The 17,326-nt window shown below is 41.7% G+C and overlaps 1 long non-coding RNA gene across 7 annotated transcripts in view; it reads left to right on the top strand.

Annotated features, from left to right (window-relative positions):
* LOC140633632 (uncharacterized) overlaps nt 1-17,326 on the top strand; it is a 36,005-nt gene that overhangs the window by 3,225 nt on the left and 15,454 nt on the right. For 5 of the 7 annotated variants that reach the window (XR_012031201.1, XR_012031199.1, XR_012031200.1 and 2 more), the window contains exon 3: nt 3,936-4,048. This is a non-coding gene — a long non-coding RNA (uncharacterized lncRNA). Of the gene's footprint in view, nt 1-3,935; nt 4,049-4,157; nt 4,974-7,521; nt 8,243-17,326 lie in introns of those variants that run through there. The other 2 variants (XR_012031203.1, XR_012031204.1) reach the window with 2 other exon arrangements.

The raw sequence follows: 17,326 nt of genomic DNA, 5'->3' as shown, positions 1-17,326 counted from the left end.
TCAAAAACAAAAACAAAAAAAACAAGGATGAACCTTTAGTGGAGGAATCCACTTTCCATACTGTATTCCACTTATATGACATTCTGGAAAATGCAGATTCATTGTTTTTTAGAGTGTAAGGGTGGAGGGTAGTTAGTTTTGGGTAAAAAGAGATAGCATAGGGTGCTGGAGTGGCTTAGTTATTGAGCATCTGCCTTTGGCTCAGGGCATGAGTCCTGGGTCTTGGGATCAAGTCTTGCTTCAGGTTCCCCATAGGGAGCCTGCTTCTCCCTCTGCCTATGTCTCTGTGTCTCTCGTGAATTAAAAAAATAAAATCTTCTTTTAAAAAAAAGAAGGGGGGGGAGATAGCACAGGGAATTTGGGGAGGCGTGATGAAACAGTTTTGGATCTTGACTGTGATGACAGTAACGAGCCTTTGTCCCAATGCATAGAACTTGACACTGAAAAGTGACTTTTACTCTACTTAAAGGTTTTTATTTATTTATTTATTTTTGAGAGAGAGAGAGAGAACTCTGTGCAGGAGCATACACATGAGCAGGGGGAGGGACAGGGCAGATGGAGAGAGAAAATCCCAAGCAGTCTCCACTGCAGAGCTCAGAATCCCATGTGAAGCTGGATCCCATGACTCTGAGATCATGACCTGAGCTGAAATCACAAGTTGTACACTTAACCGACAGAACCACCCAGGTGCCCCTTACTCCATTTAAATTTAAAAATAAACTGGGAAACATTTTATTTTATTTTTTTTCTGGGAAACATTTTAAACATTTTAAACCTCTCTAGGTGTTTATGATGTGTAGCCTGTTTGGGAAATGAGTACATAGATGATGCTGGACAACCTAGTTATTCTATAACCCAGTTGAGTTGCGCTTTGGACACCTGGGACCAGCCAACTTACCATTACTATTTCTCTGGTTATTATCACAGTATTTGGATTTTGCACAGACTAAAAGTACAGGAGTAAGTCGCCATGCCCAGGAGTATGGTATATATCTGAGTATTAGCAGATCACAGGACACGGGCTATGCAGTGATTTTATAACAGTGTTTGCCAAACTAAAACCACCACAGCAAATGTGGTGACTTTAGAGCTTTCTTTAAAAATATGAGTTCTACTTTCTCTCTTAGATTAATTATAATCAGAGTAATATGGAAATCATTTACAGTGATGGAGATTAGAATACAACCTATGAATTTCCAAAAACATCACATGTAACAGCTGAAACATCATGTTTAACAATTTATTTTTAAAATCAATCCCAAATCAGAAACCAAAAACAAGTTTTTATATGATAAACCCAATGATCCTAACCAACACCAATGTAAGTCATTTTGGTTATTTTCCTAAAATTTGATTTTCAAATTTCACATAGAGGAAAATAAGACTGACATATTTGACAGTAGCCTCCTCACAGAGCCCTGGATCCCTTTATTTGTGAAAATCTGTGGAAAACAAATGAAAATCATGGGCAGATGTTTATGTGGGACACCAGCCCCCCTTGGTTATGGGGCTAGACTTGTGCTCAGTCTCACTTGAAAAAAAAAAAAAAAACCACCCATATCCTGCTGTGGCTGATCATCTATCTACTCAAACAAGGTGGCTAAAATACAAATAGAAACTCCCAGGTATAAGAAGAAAAAAGCAAGAAGCAGGCAATGGTTAGATGCAAAGATAATGCTAATTTCAACTGTGAGACAAAGGAAGGAAAAACATCACAAAACAAAACATGTAGTGAGGTAGATCCTATCTGATGTTTCTGTCCCTGTAGAATATATTTTCTAATTTGCCAATCTCTTTGCTTGCCCTAATCTCAAACTATTTCTAACACTATTGCTTCCTCATCAGTTTGCAAACCCTAGCTACAGCTCTCTCTCAGGCATTCTGTTCACATTGCTTCTTTTTTTAGAGCTGCTTGTGCCCAAGAGGGAGGAAATGGAGCTACAAGTGTTTCCTTTCCATTCAAGACTGGCACTTGTAGTGGGGGAGGTAGGTAGCTGAGGACTAGCAGCTTGCTCCCAGCAGCTTGAGATAGCACTGAGTTTTCTTTCCTATAAGCCTCTCTTGAAGTCCTTGTGTTGTAAATTATTTATAAATTTTATCACAACCTCCAGGAAGCAAACAGGACCAGTTTTCCTGACGCCACATGGCTCAGCAGACTTTTCAGATGTATACTCCATTGTATATCCCAGCTTCTATTGCCCCACTCCCCAAAAGTCCATCCAGCTAGAAAGCGCATTAAAGGCTCATTATGTCATGGGTCCCCAGGCAAAACTTCTTCCATGAAGGAGTTAGACCCTTCCTCAAACTGAGAATAGGGTGTGTTCTTCATCTTTGCTATCTAAGCACCTCTAAGTGAGGAGGAGTATGTACAGAACTGGGCATCTAGCTATAGGCAGGTGTTCTTTTTTTTTTTTCAAGATTTTATTTATTTATTCATCAGAGACACAGAAAGAGAGGCAGAGACACAGGCAGAGGGAGAAGCAGGCTCCATGCTGGGAGCCCGATGGCAGACTCAGTCCCAGGACCCCAGGATCATGCCCTGAGCCAAAGGCAGACGCTCAACCACTGAGCCACCCAGGCATCCCTAGGCAGGGTTCTATCCAATTTTACACACGTATATAATATATTATATATATTACATATTTATATATATATGATTTAAAATAAAAATAATGTTTGGGGGGTTGTACAAATTTGTCTTTTTTTTTTTTTTTTTAGATTTTATTTATTTATTCATGAGAGATACAGAGAGAGAGAGAGAGAGGCAGAGATACAGGCAGAGGGAGAAGCAGGCTCCATGCAGGGAGCCTGACGTGGGACTCGATCCCAGGTCTCCGGGATTAGGCCCTGGGCTGAAGGCAGGGGCTAAACCGCTGAGCCACCTGGGCTGCCCGGTTGTACAAATTTGATAGCAAACAATGACTCTTCAGGAAAATTGCCACATATGGTCTGTAAGTGACAGATATATGTGCACTAGGTCAGAGAGGGAAGGGCACCTATTGGCTCATATAACCAGGAAGGACCAGGAAAAGAGTGACTGAGGGGCCCCAAACCCCTAGTTCACTTTTCCTCTCTGCCTCTTGCTTCTGCTTCTGTCTGCAAGTGGAGGACATGGCAGGATTTGGGGACCCACAGTTCAGTTTCACCAGCAAAGAGAAAAGAAAGAATGTAACATGCTTGTACACACACACACACACCAATCATATTTGTAGGATTTAGGCAGCATATTGGAGAAATGGGGTACAAAGGAACTCTTCCCCCAAAAGAAGAAGGAGAGCACAGAGGTGGCTCCTGTGGGAATTGTCCTGAGCCAGAAGTAGATTATTTTTATCTTGAGGCTTCATATTCTCCAGAATACATTTAAGTCCGTTTGAAAAGCAGACACACATGTGGTATCTCAGATGCTTCGAATTCGATGGCCCATGGAGTTCCCCAGTGAAACACTTCTTTCTCCGATAGGACATTTGATGGTTGGTGAGAGCTTCAGGAATCTGTGGGAGATCGAGGCGATGAGAAAGAGTTACAAAACTTTTTTAGAAAAAAAAATTAATTAATTAGTGTTGGGTTAGGGATGAGAGAAAAGGGTAGAAGGAAGGAAGGGAGAGAGAAGAATGTCAGCGTGAGGCTCGACGTTACATTAAAAACTCCCCAGTAGTGAAAAGGCCAAGGAATTCCTAAACTTAGGCGATGTAACATTAAATTTGAAGTTGTGTTTCCGCGGCGCAGGTCCTGTGACAGGGACAGATCAGGTGCTCTACCAAACCCGTTTTCTTCATGGGCTGGAAACTGGACTACGTTTCCCAGCGTCCCTTGCAGTTAGGTACAGTCACGTGGCTAGTTCTAGCCAATGGGATCCGGCAGGGGTGGGGCCGCCCCCTCCAGGCCTGGCTTACACAGCTACCCCTGTAACCTCCACTCTCTTCCCTCTCCTGCAGGCTGGCCGTAGAAGACCAAGTGGAGGGCGCCATGACCCCAACTGAACTTAGAGCCACCAGATGCACGAAGGCTCTGTCTGTCCCCTTGCCACCTCCATGGGACAATGATATGAGTAAGAGAATATCCTTTTGCTATTGCTAAGTTATTGCCGTTGAGGCTTGATTGTTATAGCAGTTGACTTATGCTGACAAATGCAAACTTTTTCACCCCTACCCCCTCAGATCTTCAAAATACACACAAATGTCCTGTGAGAGTGGGAGTCCTGTAGCAATCATAAAGGAGGCTGAATTCCACAGCTGGGTTCACATGGCGTGGAACAGAAACCACATTTACAGGGAGTAATATATTCAATAATCTAAACCGACGGCAAAAGCAGGAGTTTGAGGCCAGAGGTGACCATGAGGCCATAAACTCCTTGGGAATTTGCAAAGTGTTGGAATGGACTTTGGCTTCTGCAGAGCATGGAATAAGGGAGGTTTCAGGAACCTTATCAAGATCTGAAGGGAATGACATATGGATTGCGTTGTTATTTTTTTGTGGTACAGGGTGCTAGGAGTGAAAAAAGTTTTTGACTCACATGTCAAGGATGGAAATTGAATAATGCTTCTGACCACAAAATCCTTAAATAATACTTAAATGACTTGGATGCTTACAGAATTATTTTGCTTGGAGAAATCCTTGATAGACAGCTGAATGGAATCTGTTTAACTGGCAGTGAGAGAGAAACTAGGAGATCTATACTTCCCCTGGCTGTCCAGCCTAAATTACATTCTCCCCATTTTTTGTCTCCCATAGCATGCTGTGGTTTCCCTTTAAGGCATTAATTAGATATTTATTATGGCATTTATTTTTTAGATGTGTCCCCCCTGCTAGAATCTAAGCTCAATGAGGACAAGGACTGTGTCTCTTTCATCCCCCAATTTACACCCGGCATCTGGCATAGTGCCTGGCACCCACTTCATGCATATTTGTTGCAACAAAATGAAATCTGTACCTGTGAGAGCCTCACATGAGCACCTTTTAGCCTCAGAGAATTCATCTCCTAACTTAGGTTTGAAAGATCATATATTTCTTAGCTATCTGATGATTTGAAAATGCATTATTACCTTTATGTAAAGAGAAAGATGGCATTTATCATATATGAATATGGTAGGAGTTCTCATCCGTGAATCTTATAACCCCAGTAGCTATGTAGGGTTGTTATTATTATTGATGACATCTGCTTCTCCCTAGAAAATGTGTGAATCCTTTTCCCATGGGTTATAGTTTCGGTTGAGTTTCAAAATAAGAGTGTCTCTTTCCCTTCAATCCCGGCAGCACACTGTTAAGTAAATAGCCTTCCTGGCTGAACCTCAGCTGACCTGCCTACTGGAACCTTTCTTATCAGAGTTCCAGGAATGATTACTTTTGTTTTTTAAGAACAAGATATTGAAAGAGCATAGTGGTATCCTTTTTTTTCCCCCCCTGATGACTTTGTATGCCTCTGGCAGTTCTTCCTCACACAGTACAGCTTAAACTCATAATTATGCTTTTCCTCACCATTTCCCACCCTCTCCCAGCCACTGGAATGCAAAGTCGAAACTTCAACCTTCACACCCTTTTAGGAGGTTTTAATCATTTTGTGCATATTTATGTCGAATATATACTTACCTCTTTTTCATCATTTGCTTATAAGCTTATTGGGGCAGATTTGGCAAATGCCTACTGATTTTCTTTATTCCTTCATTCTGACAATATGTCCCTGAGATTCTTTCTCAGAATGGTAGGAAAAAAATGAAGAAGAATATCTTGGTTCCTGAGACAAAGAAGAAAATGCAGATCTGTTGTTAGAATGACTAGGATTTAATTCTGAGGTGACACTTGATTGGATGTTCAGCACATAGTTAGTCCACAGTAAATATTAGCATACTGCTTACTTCTCTCAGTGACTTTCTAGAGCCTAGTAGTGAGAAAGATTATAAAGCCACTTCTAAGCTTAGAGAGGAAGAAAATGCCATGATCTATTATCCCTGTCACCTTGGGTACAATAAACAAGCTCAGAATAATTTACTGAATTAGTGAAGTTCACAGAGACGCTGCACATAAGTGAACTTTTGATGACTCTAAACATTGGTAGAGTATCCAGATGTCATTTACTGCCAATAACTGCCCTGTGCAAACCAGGAGCCACTAGCAAGACATGGCAATTTGAATTCATTAAAACTAAATGAAAATTGGGGTGCTTGGCTGGCTCAGTCATAAGAGCGTGAGACTCTTGATCTTAGGGTCATGATTTTGAGCCCCACATTGGATGTAGAACTTACTAAGAATAAATAAGTAAGCTTTTTAAAAAACTAAATGAAATAAAAAATGCAATTTCTTGCATTTTAAGTGCTTGGTAGTCCCATGTACTGTTGGCTACTCTATTGGATAGCGCAGACCTAGGACATTCTCATCATTTCAGAAAGTTCTGTTGGACGGAGATGCTCTCTAGGAATAGTTAGAAAATGGTGCTAATGCTTAAAGGACATACACTTATATGTAGCCCACAGTAACAGTGTTTTACAAATTTGTTCAATTAGTGTGTACACTTTTTTGCTTTGTTTAGTGAGCACACTTTTTAGTCCTTGAAGAATAATGAATTAAACTGTCCCTCAGCTAGCCACTGAATATTTAAAGAAGTCTCAGTGGTTGACAACACTATGGCTGGTTTCACTTGCTGGGGAATAAAGCTCAGAAGATGAAAATCAAAAGATTAACTCTTATTTTCTTGCAAGTGATAAAAAGGAGTCATCATAGTTAGGGTTTTTGAGGCTGAGTAGGTGTTTGGGGTTTGAGAGCTAGTCACTACCACATGACCAACCTCACTATAAAATATTGATACCACTTGAACTAAGTCATCCCAAATGTTTCACACTCAGACTATAATACCATAGAGGGATTTTCTGAAGATTGAGTAGCCTGTTAGAACGGATTGGCAGGGCGGGGAGTGGCGGCATTTTGAAAGCTATGGTAGGAATCAAAGTGGGCATTGCTGGCGGCTCTGAGGAAGGTGGGAGCAGAAAAGATGAAGAGGAGGGAGGAGATTCATCTTCATTCATCTAGTACAGGCAAGATGTACTAAGGGCCTCTGCATGTGATACGAGGTCCCATCTTTTGACCAAAGACCGACAAGTTCCTACTGGAACAAGAAGCATGTTAGCAACTTCTCTCCTCAGTGTAGAGGCTTTGGCCACTGCCATGTCCTCAAGGAGGGAGGAGGAAGGGAAAGGATCAGGACTCGGGCAGAGGAAAAGGAAAGAAGGAAGGTTGCAGACGATTGACCACAACCCAGCCAGAGCCAGCACTCAGAGCTACAGAAACCATTACCCAGAGCCCTCCTTCACCTGTTCTTAGATAAGCATCATCTCTCTCCACTCTCCACTCCCTACCTCCACTTGGCCTCTGCTCTGGTTGTTGTCAGAGCGGAGGGAACAAGGAAGGACAGATTGCTTTAGACTTTGGCATCTTCCACATATTTTCAGCAACTGACAGTATCCGTGAAATAGAAATAAGAGATAAATTTATTTGGAGAAGATTAACATTACTTCCAATGGATCTGATTAGGTACCCAGTTGACTCAACCAGAAACCAGAAACCTTCTGGAATTCCTAAGAAAGGGACCACACCTCTGTTCTTCTGGAAATTAAAGAAAGACAGCCGAGGACCACCTAAACTGCCCAAACCGTGAGCAAGGGATGTCCACACTTACAGCCCTTTTGAGAGAAAACAAAGTAGTTTTACTTCCTTAGTGCAGCCAAGCCCAAGTAAGATAGATTTATATTCTGGCTGTTTTATTTTTAACGCATGCTACAGAGGAATTGGAGCCAGAAGACATGAATTCAACTCTTCTTTTATCAGCTTTATGACTTTAGGCCAAGCGTTTAATTAGGCTCTCTGAATCTTAATATGGTCGCTTTTCAAATAGGATTAATAAAAGTGCATGGCAAGTCGACTCAAATGTGCTCCAATGTGTAGGAGTCATTTGAAATTGAAAATAGCCAGAGAGAGGGAAATTCTGATATAATTAGACCGTGGTCTGTGCCTGGAAGGACTATCACTGTGGAACTGCTAGTCCATTGTCCCAGGACGCACAGAAGCCGCAGGGAAGTACAGGTGTGCTAGAGAGCAACACCGCGTCCGTGGGCTGATCTTGTGAAGCCCACCAGCCCTTCTCCCGGAGCCGTAGGCCCTCAGGGATGTGAGAGCATATGAGCTCCATTCCTGAGCCACAGTTTGGTCACTTTTGCCTGGTTTCAAAGTGCTTCCTTCATGTGACCTGAATAGACTTTTAAGGCAAATAAACATTGTGTTTGAGCCTCAGAGGACTGTATTTGCTGTTAGTCATATGTTTGTCTCATTGGGGTGAATAACAGCCTGTAAATATCTAAAGCTTCACCCTACAAGTGTTATTGTGCACTTCTTCTTTAGTTACTAAGTGTGAAGAGAAACATACCTACAAGGCGGCTATGTGTGTTTTTTAACCAAAGGTTTGTGCCTTATAAGCCAGGCAGAGCAAGATCGAGGCTGCACTGAGGCAAGAATTCCTAAAGCATTCTCCAGAGTTGTCCTGGCACATTCAGGAGGCCTCCAGCAATTAATCCACAAATTGGGAGACATATTAACCTAACTAATAAAAGGGTATATGCCCAAGATTTTAGACAGCCAAGGTTTCAGCAAAGTTTTATGTAACCTGTGGAAAGTCTGTAGACCTCAGTTTCTCCAACTGTAAAATGAGGGTTAGGTAACCCTTAGGGACCTAAATTCCCCACACCAAATCTCTCTATCTGGACCAGTACTACAAAAAATTTCAATTTCTCCACTTTTTCCTGAGTTCCTTTGGGGAAAGGTGACCATCCTTGGAGCTCAAGGGGATCCTTGCCCCAAGGATGTCTCTTTAGAGGGACTCTAGCTTTTCTCTGGATGCCTTGCTCCACACAGATCAAGGAGTCAGCAGGCCAAGGGATATGCCCACCAGGAGCCCACTCTACACTCCCTGTATTAGGGACTTGGACTATCCAAGGGACTTGGACTATCAGCTTGGACTATTGTAACAGAATACTACAGACTCAGGGGTGCTTAAACAACAGAAATTTATTTTTTCACAGCTCTAGAGACTAGAATTCTGCAATCAGTAGTGTGCCAATAAGGACAATTTCTGGTGAGAACTCTATTTCTTGCTTGCAGATGGGCACCTTCTGTCTTCACATGGCCTTTCCTCCGTGCAAAGACAGGGAGAGAGCAAGCTCTCTGTTGTCTCTTTTCATAAGGACACCAATCCCATCGGATCAGGGACCCAGCCCACTAACCTTATTCAACCTTACTTATTTTCTTAGAGGTCCCATTTCTAAATAAGCCATATTGGGAGTTAGAACTTCAATAAATGAATTTGGGAGTTGGAGGCAGAGGACACAGATATTCAGTGTATAACACTCCCCTTCCTGAATAGTTCATGGTACCCAAGACAATGGAATTTTCTGCCCAAAGAGCTCAGGCCACATTGCACAATATCTGCCTGAGATTTCCCTGAGCGAGGTGGCACATTGCCATCACTGGGATGTATATGGGGTGGGAGTTCTGGGCTTGACCTTGGACACTGAAGCAGGAAGAAGAAGAAGGCAAGAAGGGAAGAGGGTAGAGGCCAGGGCCTGGAGACCAGGGGCTGGACACTGGCTCTCTCTGTCCCTCCAGCTTCTTCTGGCATGCAACTCTGAGAATTCTGCATCCCAACCTGAATTTCCAGGTTGTTGAGAGGTGTATTTGTCAAGATAGGAGGATAGAAAACGTTTAACAGATTTTAACTTGATATATAACTTCTAAATATTTAAAATATGGTAGGTGGGCTACATTTATTACATTCTCTCCCAGTACCCTCCAAATGTGAGTGCAGACCTGGTGGCAGGTTGTCCCAGTTTCTTTGGACTCTCTTTTCAACTCCTACTCTGATGAATTAGCCAGTGTTAATCAGGTAATGAAGTTAAGGAGAGTAATATTAGTCTAATTCTACCTGAGATCAGGTTCTTGACTCACTACTATTCCTGACAGGAATTCTGTTATGATTCTTACATCATAATATTAACTAATACTTACTTAATCCAGACTTGCCATGTGCCAGTTATTGTTCTAAGCCCTTTATATATATTAACTCACTTGATCTGACAAATTATAAAATAATGTTATTATCTTCATTTTACACACAAAGACATAGAAACACAGAGGGATTAGGAAACTTGCCTCTAAAGATTTGAACCGACAGTTTGGCCTTAAAATCCTGCTCCTAGGGATCCCTGGGTGGCGCAGCGGTTTAGCGCCTGCCTTTGGCCCAGGGCGCGATCCTGGAGACCCAGGATCGAATCCCACGTCAGTCTCCCGGTGCATGGAGCCTGCTTCTCCCTCTGCCTATGTCTCTGCCTCTCTCTCTCTGTGTGTGACTATCATAAAAAAAAAAAAAAAAAAAAAAAAATCCTGCTCCTAACCATTATGCTATAGCCTCCTCAAATAAAAACTAATATTTAGTGAGCACTCCCTGTAGACCAGACCCTGTACTAGTACTATGAGGTTGGTACTATTATTTCCCCATTTTATAGGTAAAGAAACTGTACTTTAGGAAGGTAAAAAAAAATGCATCCAGATATACACTCCTAACAAGATATGTTGGTTGACTTGAACATGGGTATTCTGGTCCCAAGCACATGCCCTTAACTAGACCCATTCTGCTTGCTTGATGACCTTTCCTTGAAGGAGAACACACAGGTGGTGAGCCTGGACATATCACTGGGTCAAATGGTGACGGTTACCACAGAGGAAATCCATCTCTACTCAACAAAGAAATAGGGTGTTTTGAGTAATAGGGTTTGAGGAAGTTAAATGGATTCAGATTGCAGGTCATGTTAAACATTGGGAAATATACTTGCATTTTTAGTTCCTGTGGCTTTGATATGAAATCTCAGAGTGAATCATTACCATCACATTCTGACTTTAAGCATGTCTTTAGTCCCAGTAACAGTGATTTATTCCTCAGGAATTTATGAGCAACTTGAAAGAGGTGGGCTCTGAAGCAACCTCACCTTTGGGTTTCTGATAGTAAACTGGCTTTCTCCACAAGGAAGAATTTTGAATCTACGTTTGGGTTTGTCAACTACAAGGCTTTTCTTATGACATCTCAGCTCTACTTTGGGACATTGTTCACATCCTCATTGATGTGCTCGAAAGCTGGAAATAAGATGATATGAAGAATGTCCAAAACCACATTGTCATCCCTCCTTCATAGACTCATATCTAAAGGTTCTCTCAAAGCCACAGGGGTCATTGAGGGACAAAATGGGTAGCAACACCTCACTCTTCTGCCCCAACTCTCATGACCACAGTGGTCTGGCATGACATCATCTGTTATTGTTGTAATTGAGAACCCAACAGATTCCTAGCAGGCGTCTTGGGTCAGGTGGCTTTGGATGTTTTTCAGCCCCTTTGTCTAGTGTAGGGCCTTATTGATCTTCATTGTCTTTGAGAACATTATTTGATTATGGGGAAGAGCCTGCCTATAGTAGGTTAAAATATAAACTCCTAGGCAATACAAAAAGAGCTTTAGCTCAATGGGAAAAGATGGCTGCCCATAAGATATGATTTCCTGAGAAGGAGCCTATATCTCAAAAAAAAAAAAAAAAAAATACAACTTCTGCTCTCACACCTAGAGTCCCCCCTAGTTAATGTCTGACATTTCTGTTGCCACACTTAACATTTTAAGCTAAATGGAGCCCTCCCTATGCTCATGTTTATAACTAGAATGTTCTCTTCATCAGAAAGGACAAGTATCTAACTCAGTTATATTCAAGTTACAAGTTTAGAATGCTATACATTAAGTTAGGATTGCATATTTTACTATGCATCAGAATCACCTGGAGGGCTTTAAAAAATATTTTATTTATTTATTCATGAGACACACACACACAGAGAGAGAGAGAGAGAGGGAGAGAGAGAGGCAGAGACACAAGCAGAAGGAGAGGCAGGCTCCCTGCAGGGAACCTGACTTGGGACTCAATCCCAAGACTCCAGGAACACACCTTGGGCCGAAGGCAGGTGCTAAACCGCTGAGCCACCCAGGCTGCCCCTGGAGGGCTTTTTAAAACAGGTTTGTGGACTATACCCTTGAGAGTATGTCTAGAGTTAGGCCTGAGAATTTGAATTTCTTTTTTTTTTTTTTTGAGAATTTGAATTTCTTTTTTTTTAATAAATTTATTTTTTTATTGGTGTTCAATTTACCAACATACAGAATAACTCCCAGTGCTCATCCCATCAAGTGCCCCCCTCAGTGCCCGTCACCCATTCACCCCCATCCCCCGCCCTCCTCCCCTTCCACCACCCCTAGTTCGTTTCCCAGAGTTAGGGGTCTTTATGTTCTGTCTCCCTTTCTGATATTTCCCACACACTTCTTCTCCCTTCCCTTATATTCCCTTTCACTATTATTTATATTCCCCAAATGAATGAGAACATATAATATTTGTCCTTCTCCGACTGACTTACTTCACTCAGCATAATACCCTCCAGTTCCATCCACGTTGAAGCAAATGGTGGGTATTTGTCGTTTCTAATGGCTGAGGAATATTCCATTGTATACATAAACCACATCTTCTTTATCCATTCATCTTTCGATGGACACCGAGTCTCCTTCCACAGTTTGGCTATTGTGGACATTGCTGCTATAAACATTGGGGTGCAGGTGTCCTGGCGTTTCATTGCATCTGTATCTTTGGGGTAAATCCCCAACAGTGCATTTGCTGGGTCGTAGGGCAGGTCTATTTTTAACTCTTTGAGGAACCTCCACACAGTTTTCAGAGTGGCTGCACCAGTTCACATTCCCACCAACAATGTAAGAGGGTTCCCTTTTCTCTGCATCCCCTCCAACATTTGTGGTTTCCTGCCTTGTTAATTTTCCCCATTCTCACTGGTGTGAGGTGGTATCTCATTGTGGTTTTGATTTGTATTTCCCTGATGGCAAGCGATGCAGAGCATTTTCTCATGTGCGTGTTGGCCATGTCTGTGTCTTCCTTTGTGAGATTTCTGTTCATGTCTTTTGCCCATTTCATGATTGGATTGTTTGTTTCTTTGGTGTTGAGTTTAAGAAGTTCTTTATAGATCTTGGAAACTAGCCCTTATCTGATACGTCATTTGCAAATATCTTCTCCCATTCTGTAGGTTGTCTTTTAGTTTTGTTGACTGTATCCTTTGCTGTGCAAAAGCTTCTTATCTTGATGAAGTTCCAATAGTTCATTTTTGCTTTTGTTTCTTTTGCCTTCGTGGATGTATCTTGCAAGAAGTTACTGTGGCCGAGTTCAAAAAGGGTGTTGCCTGTGTTCTTCTCTAGGATTTTGATGGAATCTTGTCTCACATTTAGATCTTTCATCCATTTTGAGTTTATCTTTGTGTATGGTGTAAGAGAATGGTCTGGTTTCATTCTTCTGCATGTGGATGTCCAATTTTCCCAGCACCATTTGTTGAAGAGACTGTCTTTCTTCCAATGGATAGTTTTTCCTCCTTTATCGAATATTAGTTGACCATAAAGTTCAGGGTCCACTTCTGGGTTCTCTATTCTGTTCCACTGATCTATGTGTCTGTTTTTGTGCCAGTACCACACTGTCTTGATGACCACAGCTTTGTAGTACAACCTGAAATCTGGCATTGTGATGCCCCCAGATATGGTTTTCTTTTTTAAAATTCCCCTGGCTGGGCAGCCCTGGTGGCGCAGTGGTTTGGCGCTGCCTGCAGCCCGGGATGTGATCCTGGAGACCGGGGATCGAGTCCCGCATCCGGCTTCCTGCATGGAGCCTGCTTGCTTCTCCCTCTGCCTGTGTCTCTGCCTCTCTCTTCTCTCTCTCTGAATGAATAAATAAATAAATCTTTAAAAAAAAAATTCCCCTGGCTATTCGGGGTCTTTTCTGATTCCACACAAATCTTAAAATAATTTGTTCTAACTCTCTGAAGAAAGTCCATGGTATTTTGATAGGGATTGCATTAAATGTGTATATTGCCCTGGGTAACATTGACATTTTCACAATATTAGAGAATTTGAATTTCTAATAAGTTCCCAGGTGATACTGATGCTGCTGGTGTGTGAAACACCTTGAGAATGACTGGACTGATGGTTCTCATGCTTTCTTCGCCACATTAACACTACTGGTGGTAGGACACTGGGGATGGTGGGATGCTGTCCTGTCAGTAATAGGGGATCACCAGGGCAGTGATCCTAGCTGCATATTAAAAGCACACGGGGGGATCCCTGGGTGGCTCAGCGGTTTGGCACCTGCCTTTGGCCCAGAGTGCGATCCTGGAGTCCCAGGATCGAGTCCCACGTTGGGCTCCCGGCATGGAGCCTGCTTCTCCCTCTGCCTGTGTCTCTGCCTCTCTGTCTCTCTCTCTGTCTATCATAAATAAATAAATAAATCTTTAAAAAATAAAAATTGAAAATTAAAAAAAATTTTAAAAAAATTAAAGCACATGGGGTTTTTAAAAAAATATATCAATCAGGATTGTACCTCAGACCAAAAAATTAAGAATGCCTAGAGGTGGGACCCGGGTCTGGGTAATTTCTAAAAATTCCACAAGTAATTTTATTTTATTATTTTTAAAAAGATTTATTTATTTGTTTGTTTGTTTATTTATTTGAGAGAAAGAGCACTAACAGTGGGGGGCAGAGGGAGAGGGAGAAGTAGACTTCCCAGTGAGCAAAGGGTCTAACACTGGGCTAGTCCCAGGATGCTGGTGTCATGACAAATGCAGATGCTTAACCCACTGAGCCACCCAGGTGCCCCTCCACAGATAATTTTAATGTGTAGTCAGGGTTAAGAACCTTTGCTCAGGTGAGATCCTTTGGTGGGGGCAGGGGCGGGGGTGTGAGGGTCTAGGCAGAGATTCATGGTTTAACACCCTCCTCGCACATAGTTTTGATACATTTCTATAGGGTAAGACTCCTTCTGCCTGTTTTGTAACCAGGTTGAAAATCTCCAGACAAAATGTCCACATGACATTCCTAAAAGTGAAATGGTCAGGGTCACATATCTAGAATTCTTTTGTGATTATCATTTTCCTTCCCCCACCCCTCCGTATAATCACATAGGAGATGGCCACATAGCAAGTTGAGAGCCACAGTAAGGTAAAGGAGCTGAAATAAACATGGTTGATTCCTTCTTTGGCCTCTTCTCCTGCCCCCACTTTTACCCATATACCCTCCTTTGTACCTGCTGATACCTGGACCAGAGGGAGGGCTGAACCCCAATAGCAAAGACAAGCCGATAGCACCCTGAGAACTCACAGCTGAGTCCTTTTGACATCAAGGATGTGGACCCCAGAAACAGGTGAGATCTGAGTGGGTGTTACAGTGAAAGCCTCCTGGCTCACAAGAAGGCCTGGAGCCAAAAGTTTCCATTCTAGTATTAACACTCCATCAGTGACTAAGGATAAGCCATTGATCTTCCCAGAATCTCAATTCCCCCACGTATACAGTTAGAAAACATGCTAAGTTATCTAATAGAGAAGTCTTGTCAGACCAACTACATGTTCTTATATAATCATAAAGCAAAAAAAAAAAAAAGAGAGAAGAAAAGAAAGAAGAGAAAAGAAAAATGCTCATGCTGTATTCTTTGGATTAGAAAATACTGCCATTTTCACTCCATGGTATTTCCGCATATCTAATTCCACCTTTATAAACACCGAGGAATTCTAGAGTTCATAATTCTGTAGCAATACTTTAATACATGTACATATGATTCAGACTTCTGCACAGAGAGCAGTTCATAAATATTTGTTGACTAAATGACAGGTGATGAATCAATTGATTAAATGAAGGCATTTTCAAAATCAGATGTACCACTAATAAAATCACAAGCTGTTATTCTAAATGAATAACTCAATGAATACTTCCTAAGCTGAATTAATCACCATGGTCTACAATGATTCTACATTAGAGATATTAAATATGTAAAATATGTAGTAAATTTCCAAGTTAATCAGTTTACTCATGGCTAGGCTAAAACAGGGTGAGGTACTTAGAGTTGAGACAGCAGAAATCAAAGAAGGGACAACCATGTTAATGAGATCAGTGATTCCTGCCATGTTGTGACCAGAAGAATGTAGTCCCAGCACCCCCTATCCTGCTTTACTTTTTCTTGATTTTCATAGCATTTAGCACCTGCCAATATAGTATATATATAGCTGACTTTATATTATGTAAGCCAACCAATGCTTCAAGTTCACATTTGTATAGTGAAATATCATTATTTCTTTATTATTCTACATTTTTCCATATGATTTCATATTTGGTAACTTAAAAGTCTTCTGGATTACAGGACCTGGAAAGAAGCTCATCTAAAAAGAAAAAAATGCAGATTTTAGAGGACCTCAAGTTTAACTGGCATACAATGTGTTTCTGAAAAACCAAAGCCAATATTATATTCCATGTGGCCTACAAGGACATATAGAATCCAGCTCACAGAAAATAATGTCTCAATGTATTCTGCATTGGTCTGAATGAACTTAGGATATTCTATGCTCTGTTCTAGACAACATTATTTTGATGAGACAGGCACATGCTGGAGTGATCTCAAAATGGGCAGGCTAAGGGCACATGGGTGGCTCAGTGGTTGAGTGTCTGTCTTCGGCTCAGGTCATGATCCTGGGGTCCTGGGATTGAGTCCTGTCTTGGGCTCCCTGCAAAGAACCTGCTTCTCCATCTGCCTGTGTCTCTGCCTCTTTCTCTTTGTCTCTCATGAGTAAATAAAATCTTTTTTAAAAAATGGGGGGGGGGCTAGACAGTGATCTGGAAATTTTATCAGATAAAGAAAAATGGAACTCACTGTGAATTTTCATTTTAAAGACTAAGTGTTAGAGTGCTCATAATAGTTGACAGTTCTGGTATAGAAAAGTCAGTACACATATTCTTAGCTCAGGCTTCTATAACAAAATATCATAGATTAGATGGCTTAATTAACAGAAATTTATTTCTCACAGTTCCAGAGGCCAGAAGTCCAACATCAAGGTGCCAGCCTATTCAGTTTCTGCAGCATTCTCTCCCTGGCTTGCAGAGTGCTCACTGTGTGCTCACATGGCCTTTTCTCAGTGCTTGCAGGGCTTGCTCCCTCTCTTCCTTTTCTTATAAGGACATCAACCCTATCAGATTAGGACCCCACCTGTATAACCTCATTTAACCTTAATTAACCTCCCAAAACCCCTCTCTCCAAATTCAGTCACATTGGGGGTTAGGGCTCAAACATACAAATTTTGGGAGGACACAATTTAATCCACAGTAGTCTGTAGCCCTCTAAAGTAAATATATTGGGAGGGGGATCCCTGGGTGGCTCAGCGGTTTCGCGCCTGCCTTTGG

This window comes from Canis lupus, chromosome 5, assembly GCF_048164855.1.
Source record: "Canis lupus baileyi chromosome 5, mCanLup2.hap1, whole genome shotgun sequence".
In the NCBI taxonomy this organism is placed as follows: domain Eukaryota; kingdom Metazoa; phylum Chordata; class Mammalia; order Carnivora; family Canidae; genus Canis; species Canis lupus.
This window is presented reverse-complemented; position numbering and strand designations above follow the sequence as displayed.